We start from the raw sequence: 18,808 nt of genomic DNA on the forward strand, positions 1-18,808 counted from the left end.
ATTTTGATTTTAGATTAGTGCATAGAGAGAGATATAGGTCTAGTTTTAGTCTTTGGCAAATTGAAACCCAATTTCTCCAGCACCATTTATAAAAGAGACTATCTTTCCTCCAGCCAGGGTGTTTGGCTCCTTTATCAAAGATGAGATGGCTGAGTGTGTCTAGAGTTGTTTCAGCATCTTCTAATCTGTTCCACTGGTCTTCAGGTTTGTTTCTTTGCCAGTACCATGCTGTTTTATCACAGTATCTTTGTAGCATAGTTTCAAGTTGGGGGTTGTAATACCCCCTGCCAAGTCTCTGTTACCTAGAATTACTTTTGCCATTCTGGGTCTTTTCTTGTTCCAAATGAATTTTTGGTTTGTTTTGTCATGGTCCATGAAGTATGCTGCTGGGATTTCAATTGGGATTGTGTTGAATCTATATAGCAATTTTGGAAATATAGCCATTTTCACTATGTTGATCCTTCCTACCCAGGAGCAAGGAATGTCTTTCCATTTTCTGATATCCTCTTCAATATCTGTTTTCAAAGTGCTATAGTTTTCAGAGAAGAGGTCTTTGATTTCTTTTGTTAGGTTGATTCCTAAGTATTTCAGTTTTTTGGATGCTATTGTGAAAGGAATTGCTTGCTCTATTTCTGTCTCAGTCACTCTGTTGTTCCTGTAAAGGAAAGCTATTGATTTTTGTGTGTTGACCTTGTATCCAGCTACTCTACTGAATTTGGTTATTAAGTCTAGAAGACTTTTGGTGGAGTTCTTGGGGTCTTCTATATAGAGTATCATGTCATCTGCAAATAACGACAATTTGACTTCTTCATTTCCTATCTTTATTCCTTTTATTTCTTTCTGTTGTCTAATTGTTTTAGCTAATGTTTCCAAAACTATATTGAACAGGAGTGGTGATAGTGGACACCCTTGTCTTATTTCTGATTTAGTGTGAAAGATTTCAGTTTTTTACCATTTAGTGTGAAATTGGCTGTTGGTTTTTCATAGATGGCTTTTACCAGATTGAAGTAGAAGACATCTATTCCAAACTTTTTAGTGATTTTATCGTAAATGCATGTTGGATTTTGTCAAATGCTTTTTCTGCATTTATGGAGATAATCATATGGTTTTTGTCCTCGGCTCTATTGATACAAGGTATTACATAGATTGATTTGCATATGTTGAACCATCCTGGCATCCCCGGGATGAATCCCACTTGTTCAGGGTGTATGATCTTCTTGATGATCTTCTGCATTCTATTTGCCAGTATCTTATTCAGGATTTTGGCATCTATGTTCATTAGTGAGATTGGCCTATAGTTCTCCTTTTTGGTTGGGCCTTTCTCTGCTTTGAGGATCAAGGTGATGCTTGCTTCCAGGAATGAATTTGGGAGTATTGCTTCCCTTTCAATTTCATTGATGAATTTAAATAGTAGCAGCAGTAGTTCCTCTCTAAATGTCTTGTAGAATTCAGCAGTGAAGCCATCAGGGCCTGGGCTTTTCTTAGTTGGTAAGTTTTTAATTCCATTTTCAATTTCATTGATTGATATTGGGTTGTTTAGAATTTTTAGGTCTTCTTCGTTCAACTTTGGTAATTCATATGTATCTAGGAATCTGTCCATTTCTTCTGTGTTTTCTATCTTATTGGCATATAGGTTCTGGAAGTAGGTATTGATGATCCTCTGGATTTCTGCTAGGTCTGTTGTAAATTCACCGTTCTCATTCCTAATTGCATAAATTTGGGCCTTTTCTTTCCTTTTTCTGATAAGGTTTGCTAAGTGTTTGTCAATTTTCTTTATTCTTGTGAAGAACAGTCTCCATTCCATTTATTTCTGCCCTTATCTTTATAATTTCTTCCTGTGTATGAGCTTTGGGTTTTTCCTTCTCTTCTTTTTCTAGAAGCTTGAGGTTCAGCATCAGGTTATTTAATTTGGCACACTCTCTTTTCCTAATATGATTATTCACTGCTATGAATTTCCCTCATAGGACCACTTTCATTTTGTCCCATAGATTCCGATATGTTGTACTGTCATTGTCATTTATTTGAAGGAACTGTCTGATTTCTTCTTTAATTTCCTCTGTGACCCATTGGTTATTCAGAAGTGAGTTGTTCATTTTCCATGTGTTTATGAAGTTTTTGCAGTTTCTTTTGCTGTTGATCTCCAATTTCATCGCACTATGGTCTAATAATATACCGGGGATAACTTCAATTCCTTTGCACTTACCTAAATATGTTCTATGAGTGAGTATGTGGGCTATTTTGGAGAATGAACCATGTGCAGCTGAAAAGAATGTATATTCTGATTTTGTGGGGTGAAACACTCTGTAAACATCTGTTATGTTCATATCTTCAATAGTTTGATTAAGTTCTAGTATTTCATTGCATGTTTTTGTCTAGTTGATCTATCTATTTGTGACAATGTGGTATTGAGGTCCCCCACTATCATTGTATTAGAGCTTATATGGTTTTGCATGTACATTAGTATTTGTTTTATATAATTGGGTGCACTAGTGTTTGGTTTATAGATATTTATGATTGTCTTCTCTTCCTCTTGGATTGTTTCCTTTACAAGGTCATAGTATCCTTCTTTGTCTTTCTTAATCAGTGTGGGTTTGAAATCCACTTGATCTGCAAAGAGGATAGCTATTCTTCCTTTTTTTGGGTTCCTGTCACATGGAATATTATTTTCCATCCTTTAACTTTCAGTCTATGAGTTTCCTTTTGAATTAAGTGTTTTTCTTGTATGCAACATATTGTTGGATTTTACTTCTTGACCCATTCTGCCAGTCTATTTCTTTTGATTGGTGAGTTGAGACCATTAACATTGATGGTTATGACTGATATGTATTGATTTATCATTGTCATGACTTTTTCTTTTTGTTTGATCCTCCCCCTTTGCTTTTAATTTCTTGTCATGCCTGGTGAATTCATTCTACTGGGCTTCCCATGTTTGTAATTCTCATTGTCCTTTCCTAGGATTTTGTCTAAAGCTTTTTGGAGTGCTGCTTTGGTATTCATGAAGTTTCTAAGTTGCTCTTTGTCATGAAAGTATCCTATTTCACCATCAATTTTGAAAGATAGTTTTGCAGTGTACATCAATCTGGGTTGGAAGTTGTTTTCCTTTAGGGCTTGAAACACATCACTCCAAGCTCTTCTTGCCTTGATGGTTTGTGTTGAGAAGTCTGCTGTGATTCTGATTGGTTTTCCTTTGTATGTGATTTGTTTCTTTTCTCTAACTAGTTGTAGAATTTTTTTCTTCTGTTGGGTTTCTTTCATCTTAACAATTATATGCCTAGATACTCTTAAGTGAAATAAATAGGACACATATGTATAAATTCTGAATAGTTTCTCTGGTGTGAGAAACTGAAATTGTAAATAAGGACTAAATGTATAATAGGTCATGTGAAATAGGAAGAAAAGGGGCAAAGGGGAAGGAAGTGGGAGGGCTAGGGGAAAGGATAGAAGGGAATGGGATTAATATGAGAAAATGGAAGGGTGGGAACAAAATCTTTGTAAATAGGGAGGAATGGAAGTGTTGAAGGGAGGGCTGGGCAAGGGTGAAAAATAAGAACCAAGAGAGATTATGTAAAGGTGCAAATTTCCAATGATGAATGTCATTATATTGTATACCTAAAATGTACCAATGATTAGAATGAATAATCGATAATTCAAAATAGGAAGAAAAGGTCCAAAGGGGTAGGGGTAGTTGGAGGGGCAGGGAAAAGGAAAGAAGGGAAAGGGAAAATGAAGAGAAATGGAAAAAATGGAAATAAAGTCTTTGTAAATAGGGAAGGGTGGAGGGAGTGAAGGGAGGGCTAGGAATGGGGAAAAAATAAGAACCAAGATGCATTATGTAAAGGTACAATTCCCAATGAGAAATGTAATTGTGTTGTATACCTACCATGTACCGATAAAAGAATTTAAGAACGTGCAAAAAATAATAATAATTATATGCCTATGTGTAGACTTTTTTTGATCAGTGCTATTTGGAGTCCTATATTCCTCACTTATATGTATGTCAAATTCTTTTCCCCTGCTTGGGTAGTTCTCTGCCATTACTTCTGTAAAGAGTTTTTCTATGTCATCTGCACTCTCTCCTGTTTCTTCATTGACTCCAATCAGTCTTATGTTATTTTTCTTTGCATCATCTAGCAGCTGCTGGATTGATCTCTCATTGTCTGTTAAAATTTTACAGAATTTTTTCTTTTCCTTGTCACTAATTGCAGTCTTATCTTCTATATCTGAAATTCTGTCTTCACATTGGCTCATTCTACTGCATAGACTTTCAATGGAGTTTTTAATCTCCTGGAAATCTTTTTGTATCTGTTTTATGGATTCAATTTGTTTCCTATGTTGGCATTCCACCATGTTCCTCAAATCCTCTATTTTTATCTGTATCCTCTCTAGATTTATTAATCATGTCTTGCACAATGGGCATAATCTTTGCTGTTATGTGAGAAATTATTTCTGATTTCATTTTTTCCAGATCCACTTTTGTTGCCAGTTTGGTGGGTCCAGGTGGTTGAGTATCAGAGTGTTCCAACTCATTTCCCTTTGGGGTTGCTTTAGGTGATCTGGAAGTCTGGTTCTGTGGCTTGTTTACCTGTCTTCTCATTTTGATGGGGGGTGCATAGGGTGGGTATGTGTTCCTGGAACCCCCACGGCTCACCTCCTCTGGGCTCGGAGCCATGGCTCTCCTACCTGGAAGCTTCCTCTACAATGGGAACCACAGCATGCCTTCCCAGAAGCCTCGTCCTGCCTGGGAGCCATGGCATGCCGATCTGGAGGTCTCCTCTGGGCTCGGAGCTGTGGCATGCCTAAGATGAGGGGTTTTTTATAAAATAGAGTACTACTCAGCCTTATAGAATGAGAAGCTAGAGACATTTATAGCTAAATGGATGCACACTGAGGCCATAATCTTAAGTAAAATAAATAGGACACACGTGTAAATACCAAATAGTTTCTCTAGTGTAAGAAACTGAAAGTGTAAATAAGGACTAAATGGTACAATAGATATTGTGAAATAGGAAGAAAAGGGGCAAAGGGGAAGGGGAAGCAGGAGGGGTAGGGGAAAGGAAAGAAGGGAGTGGAATTAATATGAGAAAATGAAAAAATGGAAAGAAAGTCTTTGTAAATAGGGAGGGGTGGAGAGAGTGAAGGGAGGGCAGGGGAATCAGGAAAAAATAATAACCTAGATACATCATGTAAATGTACAAAATCCCAATGATGAATGTAACTGTATTGTATACCTAAGTATACCAGTAAACTTAATTAAAAAAAAAAAAGCCTGGACACTCAAATTGGTCCCTCAAAAACCTTCTGAAATACTTACAAAACTAGAGAGGGAGAGAGAAACCCATCCATTACCAGCCACCTCTCTTTGGCTGTAAGACAGCAAAGAAGTGAGCTCTGTGGGTGATGTGGAGAAGTGATAGGGAGTCTGGTCCCTAGACCCTGTCACTAGGTGCTCAGCATAGCCCTGGTTTCTGAGCAGTCATGCCATTGGTCTTCAGAGATGTGTTATTGCTCTAGGAAGTTCAAGGTATGCTCTCAGAGAGTCCCAACACTCTTCTTCCCAAGGTAATGAAGCCCAGAAACTCCTCAAATAAAGAGGTGTCCATGATGGGAATAATTAGATATCAAACAGGGGCAATTCTGGATCACAAGGAGTCTTTTCACATACTCTTGGCTTGGTTGCTAGAATTTTTTTTCCCTATATAGTCTACACAGCATATCTCAGAATGTAGATCAGGTGATGAAAATAATATGAGCTGTGAAGAGAAAAAAAAATCTGACTACATCGTGTACTCCTTGACCTTGATCAAATATCTTAAGTTTTCTGAGCAATGGTTTCTTCATTCATAAATTTGGTATAATAATCCATCATTGGTGAGAAGTAAATGAAAATATAAGAAACATGAATAAACAATAGCAGCTAGAACAAACAGAGGGACTCTTGGCTTACATGTGATATCACAGTCTGCCATTATTGTTGCTTTCTTCTTCATTTTTGATGACTCAGCAGTATAGTAACACAAATGCTCTTTATTTTGGAACAAAAAACTTGGCAGATGAGTAATTAAGAGCTAAAATCCTGTCCCATTTATAAAATATTAAAATCTGATTTTAGCTTAGAACTGGATGGATGTAATAGATATATAGGAAATGCTCATGTATTTATTAATATAGTTAGTTGTATTAATAATGACTTCACTAATTTAAAATAATTTTGGAGATGTCCCAGCAAAATTATGAAATATTTTTTTAAAGTATGTTTTAATTACTTTAAAAACATACTCAGTAACCGAAATAATTCTGAAAAGAGTTTCCTGGGAAGATTTATGGTACGGTGCAGTAACCAAGATGATTTATAATCAGTACATCAAAACTGAGGAAAATATCAGGTTAATTCTGGTCATCAGTGGTGGAACAGTTTAGATCTATCATGTCCCCCAGAGGCCTTATGTTCAGAGGTGGGGCTGTGGGGAGGTGGTTGGATCATGTGGTTGCTGCACTCATCTGTGGATTCATCCACGGATGAGTGCAGAGTTAAGTGTGCTGCAAGCAATGAGAACTGGTTGGAAGAGGTAGGTCACTGGGTACACGACCTGGAAGGGTGTATCCTTCTCCTTGGTGCCTCTCTTCTCTGCTTTCTGACTTCCATGTTGTAAGCAGCTTCTCCTCTACCCAGACCCTTCCACCATGCTATTTCTGCCTTGGAGCCAGCTGACCATAAACTATAACCATGAGCCAAAATAAACTTCATCTCCTTTAAGTTGCGGGTGTTGAATATTTGTCTCAGAGATAAGGAAAGTGACTAAGACAGACAGAAAGAACCCTAATCTTGTGCTAGAAAAGCTGACTTCTCTGCCTCACATCTATAAAATAGCAATAAAGGTGATTAGTACACAAGATTGCTATGAGAGTTAGTTAAATGAGGACAAAGGAAACTGCAAACCTCATGAGGCAGGGTTTGCATACATCTAGTTCACAGTGATACCCCATGACCAGCACAGTGCATGAGACCTGTCAAGCTCCCAATCAATATACAAATTAATGCACAAGTGCATAATACAAAAAGCATCAAGACTTGCCCTTGCAGGAGAGCTCTGTATCTCCAGCCCTGGCTGATCCTTCACTGGTCACACAGAACCTGGGCTTCTTGCTCCAGAACTATAAGATGCCTTTCCTAGAACTCAGCCATTGCCTTGCACTCCAGCATTCATATTTACAACCCATAAGCCTGGTGTTTTTGACCGTCTTTGAGGGTATAGAGGACAAGAGGTGGGCATTTGATCCAAGAAGATCCAATTAGATTTACCTGAGAATTCGAAATTGGGACCAAGAGTTCTTTTCAGGCTAGTAGCTAGAATAGTGATGTGTTAACTGCTAAACTATAGCAAATCACATGAACATATGTGCCTCCAAGAATCAGGTCTGAGAGAAAAACAAAGAAGATTTCAGAAAAAGAAACTATCCCATTCCTACCTCTGGGCCTCAAAGTCTGACTGCCTCCTTGCCCTTGGGATTCCCAAGATGTTCTCTGTATGCTTAGGATAAATTATCACTTTGTGCTAGTTGGAGCAATAAGCCAAGTAACCTTAATACAAAAGAGAAGATATAAAAAGTGATTGTAAAAAATTATCGAGGGGTAAATAACTTTGCCCAAATTACATTTCTTTTTTGGTACCAGGGATCAAACTCAGGACCTTGCACTAGCAAGGCAGGAGCAACACCACGGAGCTAAATCCCCTTCCCTTCAAACTATATTTCTTAATTTATGGAGTTGGGTAAGTTTAGGGTTGTGACAGAAAACTTATATGTGTGCTGACTGTGTTTGTACAAACAGCTGTGAACTTTTATAGGACTAGCTGACCATGCTGCAAAATTTCCACTTATAATACTTACATTGATTTGTAAAAAATATTTTACTTTGTATTGCTACTTCTAACAACTGTTTTCAATACTACTGTACAGAAGAGGTCACTGAACCTAATACAGAAAAAAATGACTTAGCAAAGATTTCATAGTCACAAAGCAAGGAATCTAGCACAGTCTCAGCCTGTTAGCGTTAGGAGCCATACAGGATCTCTGAGGATGGGAGGGAACCACGTGGATGCTTTGTACTAGAAGGCAGTGGGTGTCAGTCATTTTAGAATGAAGAAATCTGCCTAAAATCAAAAGATTTTAAAGATCTGTACTTCAGAAGTGGCATACTTCCATGTTCACTGAGAAAATTACAATAATGTAATAATGTTTTAAAATAAATTTGAATGTTATTAACCAATAGAGGAAGTTTTACATTCTATGAGTTTGCTTAGAGTGAAAGGGAGAAAAAAAAAGAGCAAGAGAAAGAATATAACTGACTATTTCATTTATTCTAAATGTAGTGGTTAATGCACTTAGGAGTTTGGATTCCTGGTATTAAACCCAAACCTCCAATAGAACCTCGGCCCTCAAGATGGAAACTACTCCAATGAAACTATTTTAATTGTAGGCACTTCTAAGACACTAATTTTAGACTCTCCAGTAATGGTTTGTTTCACTTAGCAAAACCTATCTGGAGATACCCATGCTTGACCTATCTCCACCTTGGTTTCAGAATTATTTTTTCAGGAAGAAGAGTGACCTCCAATTTAGTACAGAAGGGTTTGGTCAGGAAAACAGAAGCCAATGTAATATAAACAGAAAGGGATGTCCTAAGTGAATTTAAAGGAGATGTAATTTTCATTTGGGAAGAGAGAATGAAGGTCAAACAAAAGTGAATGATTCATGGGGAAGGTATGGTCAGGGGTGACCACTACCTGAAATACCACATAGATGATTCCCAGGGGGATTCCCCAAGGTACTGGCTAAACTCTGTGTTTGTAAGTGTCCTATCCATGTGCTACCCATAGTGCAGCCAGGGAAAAATGACTTCCTTCTTTTCGTATATTGAATCTTATAACAGTGCTTTGCATTGGCAGAATATAACCTGGAATATGGTGGCAAAAAAAATGCTGGGAAATGCACTTCTCAGTCTTCTTTACTATGATTATGTAATGGGGTAGGTTAATGCAGATTTGTAATAGATAATTTAGTAAAAACCACAATTTTGCCCAAGTCAAATCCATACAATCCTTTCATATTAATCTAACCAACATTAGCAACAACTTCATGGATCCAACTAATATGATGAATCTATCTCTCATATATATGTAGATGTGCTTAGCCACTCTTTGAAAAGTAGAAACTATTCAAAGTCCCTTTGGAAACTGTAGCCATCTCTTGCAGTATTTATTCCTCTCCTAGTTTAGACTCCTTCTTTGATAGCCAGTAAACTAAAGATTAAATTGCAAAGTTAATACCAACTAGCATATCTTATATAAGACTATAAGGAAAAGTGAGAAGATAAAAAGAAGAAATTGGTATATGCAATTTACATATACACTACATATCCCCCACACACATATACATATATTTATTCAAAAGAGAAAAATACATAACATCCTCACTTTTGCAAAGAGTCACAAAACTATAGTTAAACTTTAAACTCCCCTTTTCTACCACTCTTTCCACATTCCCTTTTTTCCCTTTATAATAGGCCAGCATTTAAGTCAACTATGACATGAAATCTTCTTAAATGATTTAAACTTTTATTCATGAAGGTGCTTATGTTTGGTTGCTGTAGAATTCCACTAACTTCTACCATTAAATGAACACCAGAAATCCCCCTGGGCTCCAGACAAGCTCCCCATACCTTCCTTGTGTGATAGCAACACTGATTTCCCTTATTAATCAGAATCAATTAGTAATAATACAGTAAGTCCCTTATTTATCTGTTGGATCAGTGATACTAGAAACCAGTAAGTGGCCAGATTATTGCTTCAACTTTCCCTGCTGGAAGTGTTTCTCATGTGGGAACTTAGACCTCTAAACTAGGAGAGTTCCAATGACAGGATTAGAAGCAAATATTGATTTTTCTAGACCCACATATTCTAGCAAAGGGGTAAACGGTACCATGCTAATCAGCTTTCTAGCACAGTGTCAAAATACTAGGAAAATAAACTCAAAGGAAGAAATATTTATTTTGACTTATGGTTTCAGAAACTTCAGTCCATACTTAACTGACTCCAGTAATTTAAGTCTGTGGCAAGGCAGAGCATGATGGTTGATGAGAATGGCAGAGGAAAACTGTTCACCCCATGCCAGCTCAGAAGCAGAGAAAAGGGGAAGAGCCAGACAAGAAGGGGCTGGGACCAGAAATAATCTTCCCAGGTCATGCCCCATGATCCACTTCCTCCAGCTATGCTCCATGTCCTGACCTCATCAATGGATTAATCCACTTCATGAAGTTAAAGTTCTCATGACCTGATCACTTTCCATTAACCCCATCAGCTGGCAACCAAGCCTTTGGCATATGAGTTCTGGGGACATTTCAAATCTAAACCATGTGTTGCTAGTTTTGAGAATTTATTGCATTTTGCTCATAGATAAATGAGGGACACAATAAGATCAGTGAATGTTTTCAGTGTGACTTAGTCTCTCATTTTTCTTTTTTTTCTTTATTCTCTTTTTAAGCTATAAAATAAAATTCTTTAGCCAGAATAAAAATATTTGTGTGATATCAACACAGTGAATAATGCATTCAATAAGTCCACAGATGGTGGTGCTGGCAGAAGCATTGCTGACAAAGAAAGCAGACTCATATCTATAGTTTGCCTCTACTGCAGGGAGAAAAAATGCTGCCCCCTGAATGATGGAAAGAGTCCAATGTAATCAACTTGCCACCAGGTGCCTGGCTGATCCTCCTGAGGGATGTTGCCATATCGGGAGACCAAGCTATGGTCTTTGCCATTGACATGTTGACATGTTGGGCACTCAACAGTAGCAGCCAGATCAGTCTTAGTGAAAGAGCCATTCTGTTGAGCTCATGAATAATAGCTATCCCTGCTAACATGCCCACTTTGTTGACTAGCAAGTCCTGGGGTATCTGGAGAATAAGCTACTAGCCTTAGGCTAGATCTTCTAGTCCCTATGATAATCAAATCTTTACTGCAGATGACACCCTTTGGTGATAAAACAGAATCTTACCAATTTCATGACCATCCATTTACTTTTTGTCACTGTTCATTGTAGATCTACATCTCTAGTTATCTCTCAAAGTTCTTCTGTAGGTAAGTTTTTCTTTCTTTACTGTCTTCTTGGGCCACCCCTGGCAGGCAGCAGCAATGCATTCCTGTGTGATGCCAGATCATCTTGTACAGTCATCCATGAATCATAGGACCCAGTATTTTTTCTTCTCTAGTCAAATGATGATAAGCATAGCCCTGGAAGTCCATAGCTATGGGATGAGAGGTGGGCAAGAATATAGAGGTCAGGAAGGCTGGTGCCGGCTTTCAGAAATCTTGAAGTATAGGAATCATGGGAAATCATTGGTAATGATCTCAGCTGTCTGCAGCATCAAAGAAGGTTATTCGCAGAAGGATGTCCAGAAAGTACTAGCACACCTGTTAAGATCTATCCACCTGTCAACAACAGCCTCAGAAACTCTGGATTTTTCTTTCCCTTTTAGCTCTCAAATCTTACAAAAGTACTTCTCATTGGACAAATCTATAGAACCTACTGAGAAGAGAATCTGGGAAATGAAGTTTGAAAACTCAAGATCACAGGATCAGGCCAGGAGAGTGAGCAATTGTTGTTAAAAGAAAAATTATTGAAAAATAAAATTTAACAAAGTTTATTCATCTACAAATAAGTCATGAATTAGACAGCACACAGAAGAAGGAGTGAGGGCTAGGGATTTAGCTCAGTGGTGCCATGCCTGCCTTGCAAGTACAAGGTCCTGAGTTTGATCCCCGGTACCAAAAAAAAAAAAAAAAAAGAAGCAATTCAGAGATTCTGCCCTGCAGTGTGGACAATGAGTATCAATAGACATTACATGGAAATAAAAGACAGAAATAGCTCAAAATATTATAGTTGGAAGTTTGCCTTATTTGGCTATGGAATGATTAGTTGACTGCCTGTGATTGGCTGAAGCTTAATTTCTTATGATTGGCTGAAATTCATTACTTATCATACTCCTAAATTAGGTTTTCAGTTTGTTTAGCTACTAAGTTAGGTTAAGGTTGCCTAGATAGGGGCCCAAAGTATGGAAACGATCTCTGGACAGTGGTCCCCTGCTTATCTATGTAACTTGTTTAGTGTTCAGAAAGGGGCATGGATGCTACCATGTTAACAATAGATACAGCGTGTTTGTAGTGTATTTAAAGAAGACACAGGATCCCTGTGACAAAGCACTGTAAAGGACAGTTCCTAAATATAAGTTATAGGAGAATAGAAAACTAGAGATATAAGACCTTAGTCACATGACCAGCTCCTCATTTGCCCACAAGAAAGCAGTGCCCAGAGAGAGGATAAAACTTTCCTAAGGTCATATAATTACTGGCATAGTCACAATTTGAACCCATAAAACACTAAAAGATTCTTTCCATCACTCTGTGGTTGCAGTTTGAATTACTCAGCGAAGTCTTGCCAAAGCATAAGTTGTTCCCTCACAAGCACCATGCTCTTGGATTCACTGTTCTACACCCAGGATGCTGCTTCATGACTCTAGATAACACAGCCCCTACCCTGTGCACATTAACAAATTGTACCCGAAAGATTAAAGTACCCAAAGCACTTTATTTTTAGTGGGAAGGGATCTTAGTTTATAAAATATTCAGATACCAAACATATCCTTTTCAAGTTTTCCTTTCTTTCTTCTTCTAGCCTCTGCAGTAGGACTCAAGTCCTTTGGTCATCAGAAAAGAACATTCTCTCCTCTGAGATAAAACTAACCTTCAATTTATCGTACAAACAGATCATGATTTTACAGCCACCATAGACTCTGCCTCTACATGTCTCCTAAACCAGGCTTTCCTCTCTCCTGGACTACAACAACCCCAGAAGCACAGCAAGGTTTTGAGTTGCAAATCTTCTTTTTTTTTTTTTCTTTTTGCCTCACAAATCTGTTCCCACTGCTTCACCATTCTGGCTTATTATCTCTGCCCAGATAAACATAAGCATAGCACATTATCATATCTAAAACCCAATCAAACTTTAATTTCCCTCATTTCAGATTTGGGTAACTTAATCCTTTGGGGGACAGAAAATCTGGCAACATTTCTGTCTTTAGTGATAAGAATGGGATTGTGATTCTGCCAACCCTACAGGAAGAATAGAAGGGCTATGTTAAATTCTGCTTTGCCAAGCACCTGTCCCCGCCAGCCCTCAGGAGGGTTGAAAGGTGCCTAAGGAGCAGCAGGCTGATGAGGAGCACAGTAATGGTTAGAGCCTGGTGCTGCAGTATCACATCCTTTGGTAAAAAAAAAACAACAGGGCTTCATTCTGTGGCTTAGCACTAGGGCCCAGTGAAGGCTCTTACATTGTCTTCTATCTAAAGCTAAACATTTCCTTCCACTGGGATACATGGATGAATGTGTGTCAGTGACATATGTGCACAGACAGAGAGTGATGGAAGTGCCCCAGGAAAGTCTCAGCCTCTACTTATCAACGAGCATCATGGTAGGAGCACGTGGCTGCAGGGCTGGAGCCCCAGCTGTTGCTAGCAGCAACCCAGATCTGACCAATGGGATTACCTGCTCCTCTTCATTAAGGTCAATGGGGTAGCACTGGAAAGGAGCTGGGTATAAAAGATATAGAACAGGAGAGAGGCTGAGCATTTTGCTCTGTATGCCCCATGTTGTCTTCTGCTTAAGAACTCATCTTCTAAACACACAGGGGAAAGTTCAGGGATCAGGACAATCAGGATACCCTGAGTTTGGATTTTACTAGACAATGCCCCCTTCTCCCTGTTACATGCCCCACCACATTTTCTCTCAGGCCAGGCAGTTGCTGGAATAAGTACCATTTGGCTGAACTCAGAGTGAGTATGGAATGCCTGCCAAGACTTATTTCTGATTCATCTCCAAAACTTGTCCATTTTCCCAATAGAACAAACACCAAAATAGACAGCTCTCTAACTGACAGGAAGAGAAAAAGTCCCTGTTCAGTTTTAAATGGTTTTCAGTAAGAGGCTCCAGAGAATTCTTGAAGAGATTGGCATTGGCCATGCATAGGCCAGAAAGTATGCTTTCCAATTATCTGACATCCTCTTCCAACACATCCAGGGCACTTTTTGCATCTCATTTGCATTGAATTTATTTTAACACATTTTTGATTACTCCTTTATTATTCTCTTTTCAATCCCTAACTTTCAATTATGGAGAGTTATTATCTTAAGTAATTCTGTGCTGATAAGCAACCACTGCACCCTACACATCTCTCTACTCTCCATGAACTACCTTCCTCCTCCCCAGTAGCACACATAGAAGCATCTCTTATTATTACTCCCATCACTGGCATGAAGTATTTGGTGATCTTCACACTTGCTTAGGAATTTTTTTTAACACCTACCATTCCCTTTGTTAATAGAAACAACTTTATAATAGAATACTTGATAAAATACTTCATTGTTTTCTGTATCAGTAACCTCTATCACAATAGTAAAACATGCCATAGATTTTCTAAAATTAATTTTATTGGTACAATTTAAATATACATAGCAATCACATTTATCAAAAGGAATTTGGACAAGTACATAGTATATATATTTTTTTCCATTTAGTTTATTGGTACATTTTAGGTATACAATACAGTTACATTCATCATTGGGATCTTGTACCTTTACATGATGTATCGTGGTTCTTGTTTTTTCCCCATTCCCCTGCCCTCTCTTCACCCCCTCCACCCTTCCCTATTTGCAAAGACTTTATTTCCATGTTTTTTCCTTTTCTCATATTTTTTCTTTTCCCATCTTTCCTTTCCCCTTCCCCTCCCACTTCCCCTATTCCTTTAGACATTTTCTTCCTATTTCACAATATCAATTATACATTTTGATTCTTATTTACACTTTTAGTTTTTCACACCAGAGAAACTATTTGGTATTTACACATGTGTGTCCTATTTATTTCACTTAAGAGTATCGCCTCAATGCGCCAGTACATGGTATATCTTGATTGCTCTTTTTCTCCCAATTCCCTCCCCTCCTTATTTACAAAGCTTTGTTTCCATTTTCTCTTTCTTTTCTTTTTTTTTCTTTTCCCTTGCTTCTTTTCCCCCTCCCCCCCGCTTCCCAGTTCCCCTTTCCTTTTGAATAATTTCTTCCTTTTTTCACATTATCTATTATACATTTTGGTCCTTACTTACCCTTGAGAGATAATCTGATATGTACACATGTGTGTCCAACTTATTTCACTTAAGAGTAAAGCCTCAAGGTGCATCCATTTAGCTATAAATCTCTCAAGTTTATCCTTCTTTTGGCTGAGTAGTACTCTTCTTCATGCCCTGGATTTTGATGAAGAAAAGAAGATGTGAAAGTGGAGAGCACTGGTTAGGGCAGGAGAGGAGAGAACCAATGTGGAACAAAACCAAGAGAAAGAACTTGAAGGAACTACGTGATCTGTTCCAAGTTTCCTCCAAAGTGTAATGTAGCAGAGTCAGCATGATTACCTGACTTCTGGTGGATTTGCACACAGATAGAAGGTGGCAGGGATATATCGCTGGAGCTCACAGCATTCTCTACAAGACAAGAAATCAAATGACCAGAGGTACAGTAAGGTTGATCCTTATCATCTGATTGGTCATAGCCACTCAAATTCTAATTTCTGAAACCTCACCAATTATCCATGCCCCTGTGTTGTCCTCAACCTCAGATCACCCCTAGAATTTTGAAGTTTTTTAATAACCTAATTTCTCTGTGCTCATTGACCCACATGGAATTTTTTTTCCACCAGGTAGGGAGAACTCCCTACTGAGAGGGAATTACTAATTTCACACAGAGAGGTTAACAACCATGGGGAAAGGCTAATGGTTCCTACTGCATCTTTCATGCACAGACTCTAGAACTGAGACTAGATGAGTAAGCAAACCTTAGGCAATGCCAGACAGCTGAAAAATGAGCTGTGAACTCTCCCTTGCTGGAGGAGGCAAGGCTTCTGGTTAAATCATAATGGCACTGTTGATGCAATCACAGGATGAGACTTTACCCGCTAATCCCTCAGGAGAAAACTGTCCATGTACTACGATTTTACCTCATTAGAGCTTCAGTTCATTTATTAAATATTGAGCACATCAGATGGTTCTTTTTGGTGTAGAAGAGCAGAGTCCTTGTTCTTGGAAGGGGATGCTGTGTATCCTCCTGAGAAAGTCCAGTTGGCTGTGCTAATTGCTAACAGATTTTGCACACACTGTTATTTCTTCATCTGCCCAGGAAGTACATGCTGCACCGCAGGAGATGTGGGACAGAACTTCGTTGCTAGGAGTCTTAATGATAGTGGCAATTAATTATTCACACCAGTAAAAGGAAGAAACTTAATGAGCAGCCTGACAATGGCACCTACTCTAGGTAGTTCAATAAGATGAGGAGAAAATATAGAAACCCCTGGTCATTTAGTCTATCCCCTGATCCTTAGGTGGAATCTTACAATATGACAGAAGGAGAAAGGACTTCAGCTAAGAGTCTCATTCACAGATAATACAAAACTGACACCTGCAACAAGGAAATAACTTGCCTAAGGCACAAAAAAAGTGAATATTGCTGAAATGTTACTCTCTGCTACATTCTAAGTGTTATGTCTATGTGCTCATTTAATCTTAATAACTCTGTAAAGCAGCAATGCATCTTGGCCAGTGACTCGTTACTCTCATGGTCCTGCTTGTCTGGAAAGTCCCTTCAGACAACTCTCTCCTGCTTCCATGTCTACAACCTGTTTGCCTTTTCTCCCTACACAGCCACCTGAACCAGTGGATGCCAGCTTCAAGAGGCAGGAAGCAATTCAAAGTGAATCCAGCACATAGATTTTTTTTAACCTATTATTGAAGACACAGGACAGAAGGAGTCCAGACAGATTAGTATCCTGCATGATTCACCATAACCAGTCTAGAGTCAGTGTTCTTGTGACCTCTGTTTCCTATCCTTCAGTGGCTATTGTGTCACACACAACATAAATTTCCCTTTACTTAGACTACCTCTAGGGAGTTTCTGCTGCTTGCAGTCATAATCCCTCTGTCTAATACAATGAAATATTACTCAGGCTTAACAAGAAAAGAAATTCTGACATGCTACAACATGAATGAGCCTTGAGGAAATTATGCTAAGTGAAATAAGTCAATCATCAAAGGACAAATATTTATTCCACTTAAATGAAGAACTTAAAGCTGTCAAAATCATAGAGACAGAAAGAATGGTAGGTTCTAGCAGACGCGGATGAAGGAAGAGAGAATAAAGAGTTAATGTTTACTGGGTATAGACTATTAGTTTTATAAGATGAAAAGTTTGAGAAACTGATGGTGGTGACAGATGCACAATATTATGAGCCTACTTAATACCACTGATTGTGCACTTAAAAATGGTTAAGGTGCTTACATGGAACCCCACTAATATATATAGCTTTTATATTTTTATGTATCAGTTAAAGAAATAAAAATAAATGTTTAAGTGGGCAAGTTTTATGTTATGTGTATCTTGCTGTGAAAGAATAGGTATAAAAGTAATATTTTAAAAATTTCCCTGTGTATAGCTGTAGGTTCATACCTGCATACTGAGTTGAAGCAGGACACATAAAAGAGCTCTAGTGAAGAGACAAGGAGAAGAGAAAGGAGTTGGCCTTGTATAACTGGGGAATTGGAAAAAACATATATCTTGAACTTGGAAGCACAAGATATCTTCTGATCCTAAACCAGTAGTAATAATCATAAGTGATGCCAATTGGTATTAAACTAACATCTGAGCTCTGTCTAGGTCCTGGCTCCTAAGCACTTCACATACATGTTTCCATTTAGTCTTAACAACTCTGAAAGATAGGTACTATTTTTATCCCCATTTTACAAATGAAGACACTAGGATAAAGGTTAACCCACTAGTTCAATGTTACCCAGTAAAGAAGAGGCAGAATCAAGATTTGAACTCAAAGAGTATAGCTTCCTAGTCCATGGTCTAAGTGGTGGATGGACAATAGACTATGTAGGTTTCTTCTTCTCTTTAAGGACCCCAACCCTAACAAGAATGGTTCAGAATTCCAGAGGGAAAACTTGTTAAGCATCAAAAACAGCAAAGTAAAGTCTCCTAGATTCTATACAAGTAAAAGGTCTTAAGATAAAAATTTTACAAAGAAAAATAATAATTATTGCTACAAATTTTAATCCATGTGCTTTAGCAGTTAGATAACCTGATTACATTCAAATCTTCACCTCAATGATAATAGTCACAGATAAGACTGTTTTATTTCTTACTGTTCCATTTTGGTATATCAGCCATGTGTGAGATGCCTTGACCAGTCTTCAGGAGTCAATGAGTGCTGCCGTTTGGGGAGTTAGTGGTCACCAGCAATATTTTGCATCACCATTATGATCAAGTGTGTAACCCTATAAAATGAAATAGAAAACAAAATTTTCAATTTTAAAAGTCTGAGCCAAGTGTGGTGCATATACCTGTAACCCCAGCACTCTGAGAGGTTGAGGCAGAAGGATAGCAAAGTTAGGTCCACCCTGAGCAATTTTGCACCTTGTTTCAAAATAAGAAGCAAAACCCTGTCTCAAAATAAAAAATAAATAAAAGCCTGGAGATGTAACTCAGTCCAAAGGTCATAGGTTCAATTTCCACTGATGGAGAAAAACTCCATGTGTTGTTTTAATTGAGAAATAGTAATACTTTTTTGTTTGTTAGTTTGTCCATTTGTATTATAAACCAACAACTCAGAATCAGCCAGCAAACTTGTGTGTAATTTAAAACTACTCAATACACAGAGCC

At 38.1% G+C, this 18,808-nt stretch overlaps 1 long non-coding RNA gene across 1 annotated transcript; it reads right to left on the reverse strand.

Annotated features, from left to right (window-relative positions):
* Nucleotides 1–14,549: 14,549 nt before the first annotated feature.
* LOC147830469 (uncharacterized) lies at nucleotides 14,550–18,598 on the reverse strand. The gene is made up of 3 exons (XR_015452875.1): nucleotides 16,092–18,598; nucleotides 15,511–15,579; nucleotides 14,550–15,345 (listed from the first exon to the last, which is right to left on the reverse strand). It is a non-coding gene; the product is annotated as an uncharacterized LOC147830469 (long non-coding RNA).
* Between the last annotated feature and the right edge of the window lie 210 nt (nucleotides 18,599–18,808).

Source organism: Heterocephalus glaber, unplaced genomic scaffold (assembly GCF_053883595.1).
Source record: "Heterocephalus glaber isolate CG9 unplaced genomic scaffold, H.glaber_assembly_v1.0 deba00000122, whole genome shotgun sequence".
In the NCBI taxonomy this organism is placed as follows: domain Eukaryota; kingdom Metazoa; phylum Chordata; class Mammalia; order Rodentia; family Bathyergidae; genus Heterocephalus; species Heterocephalus glaber.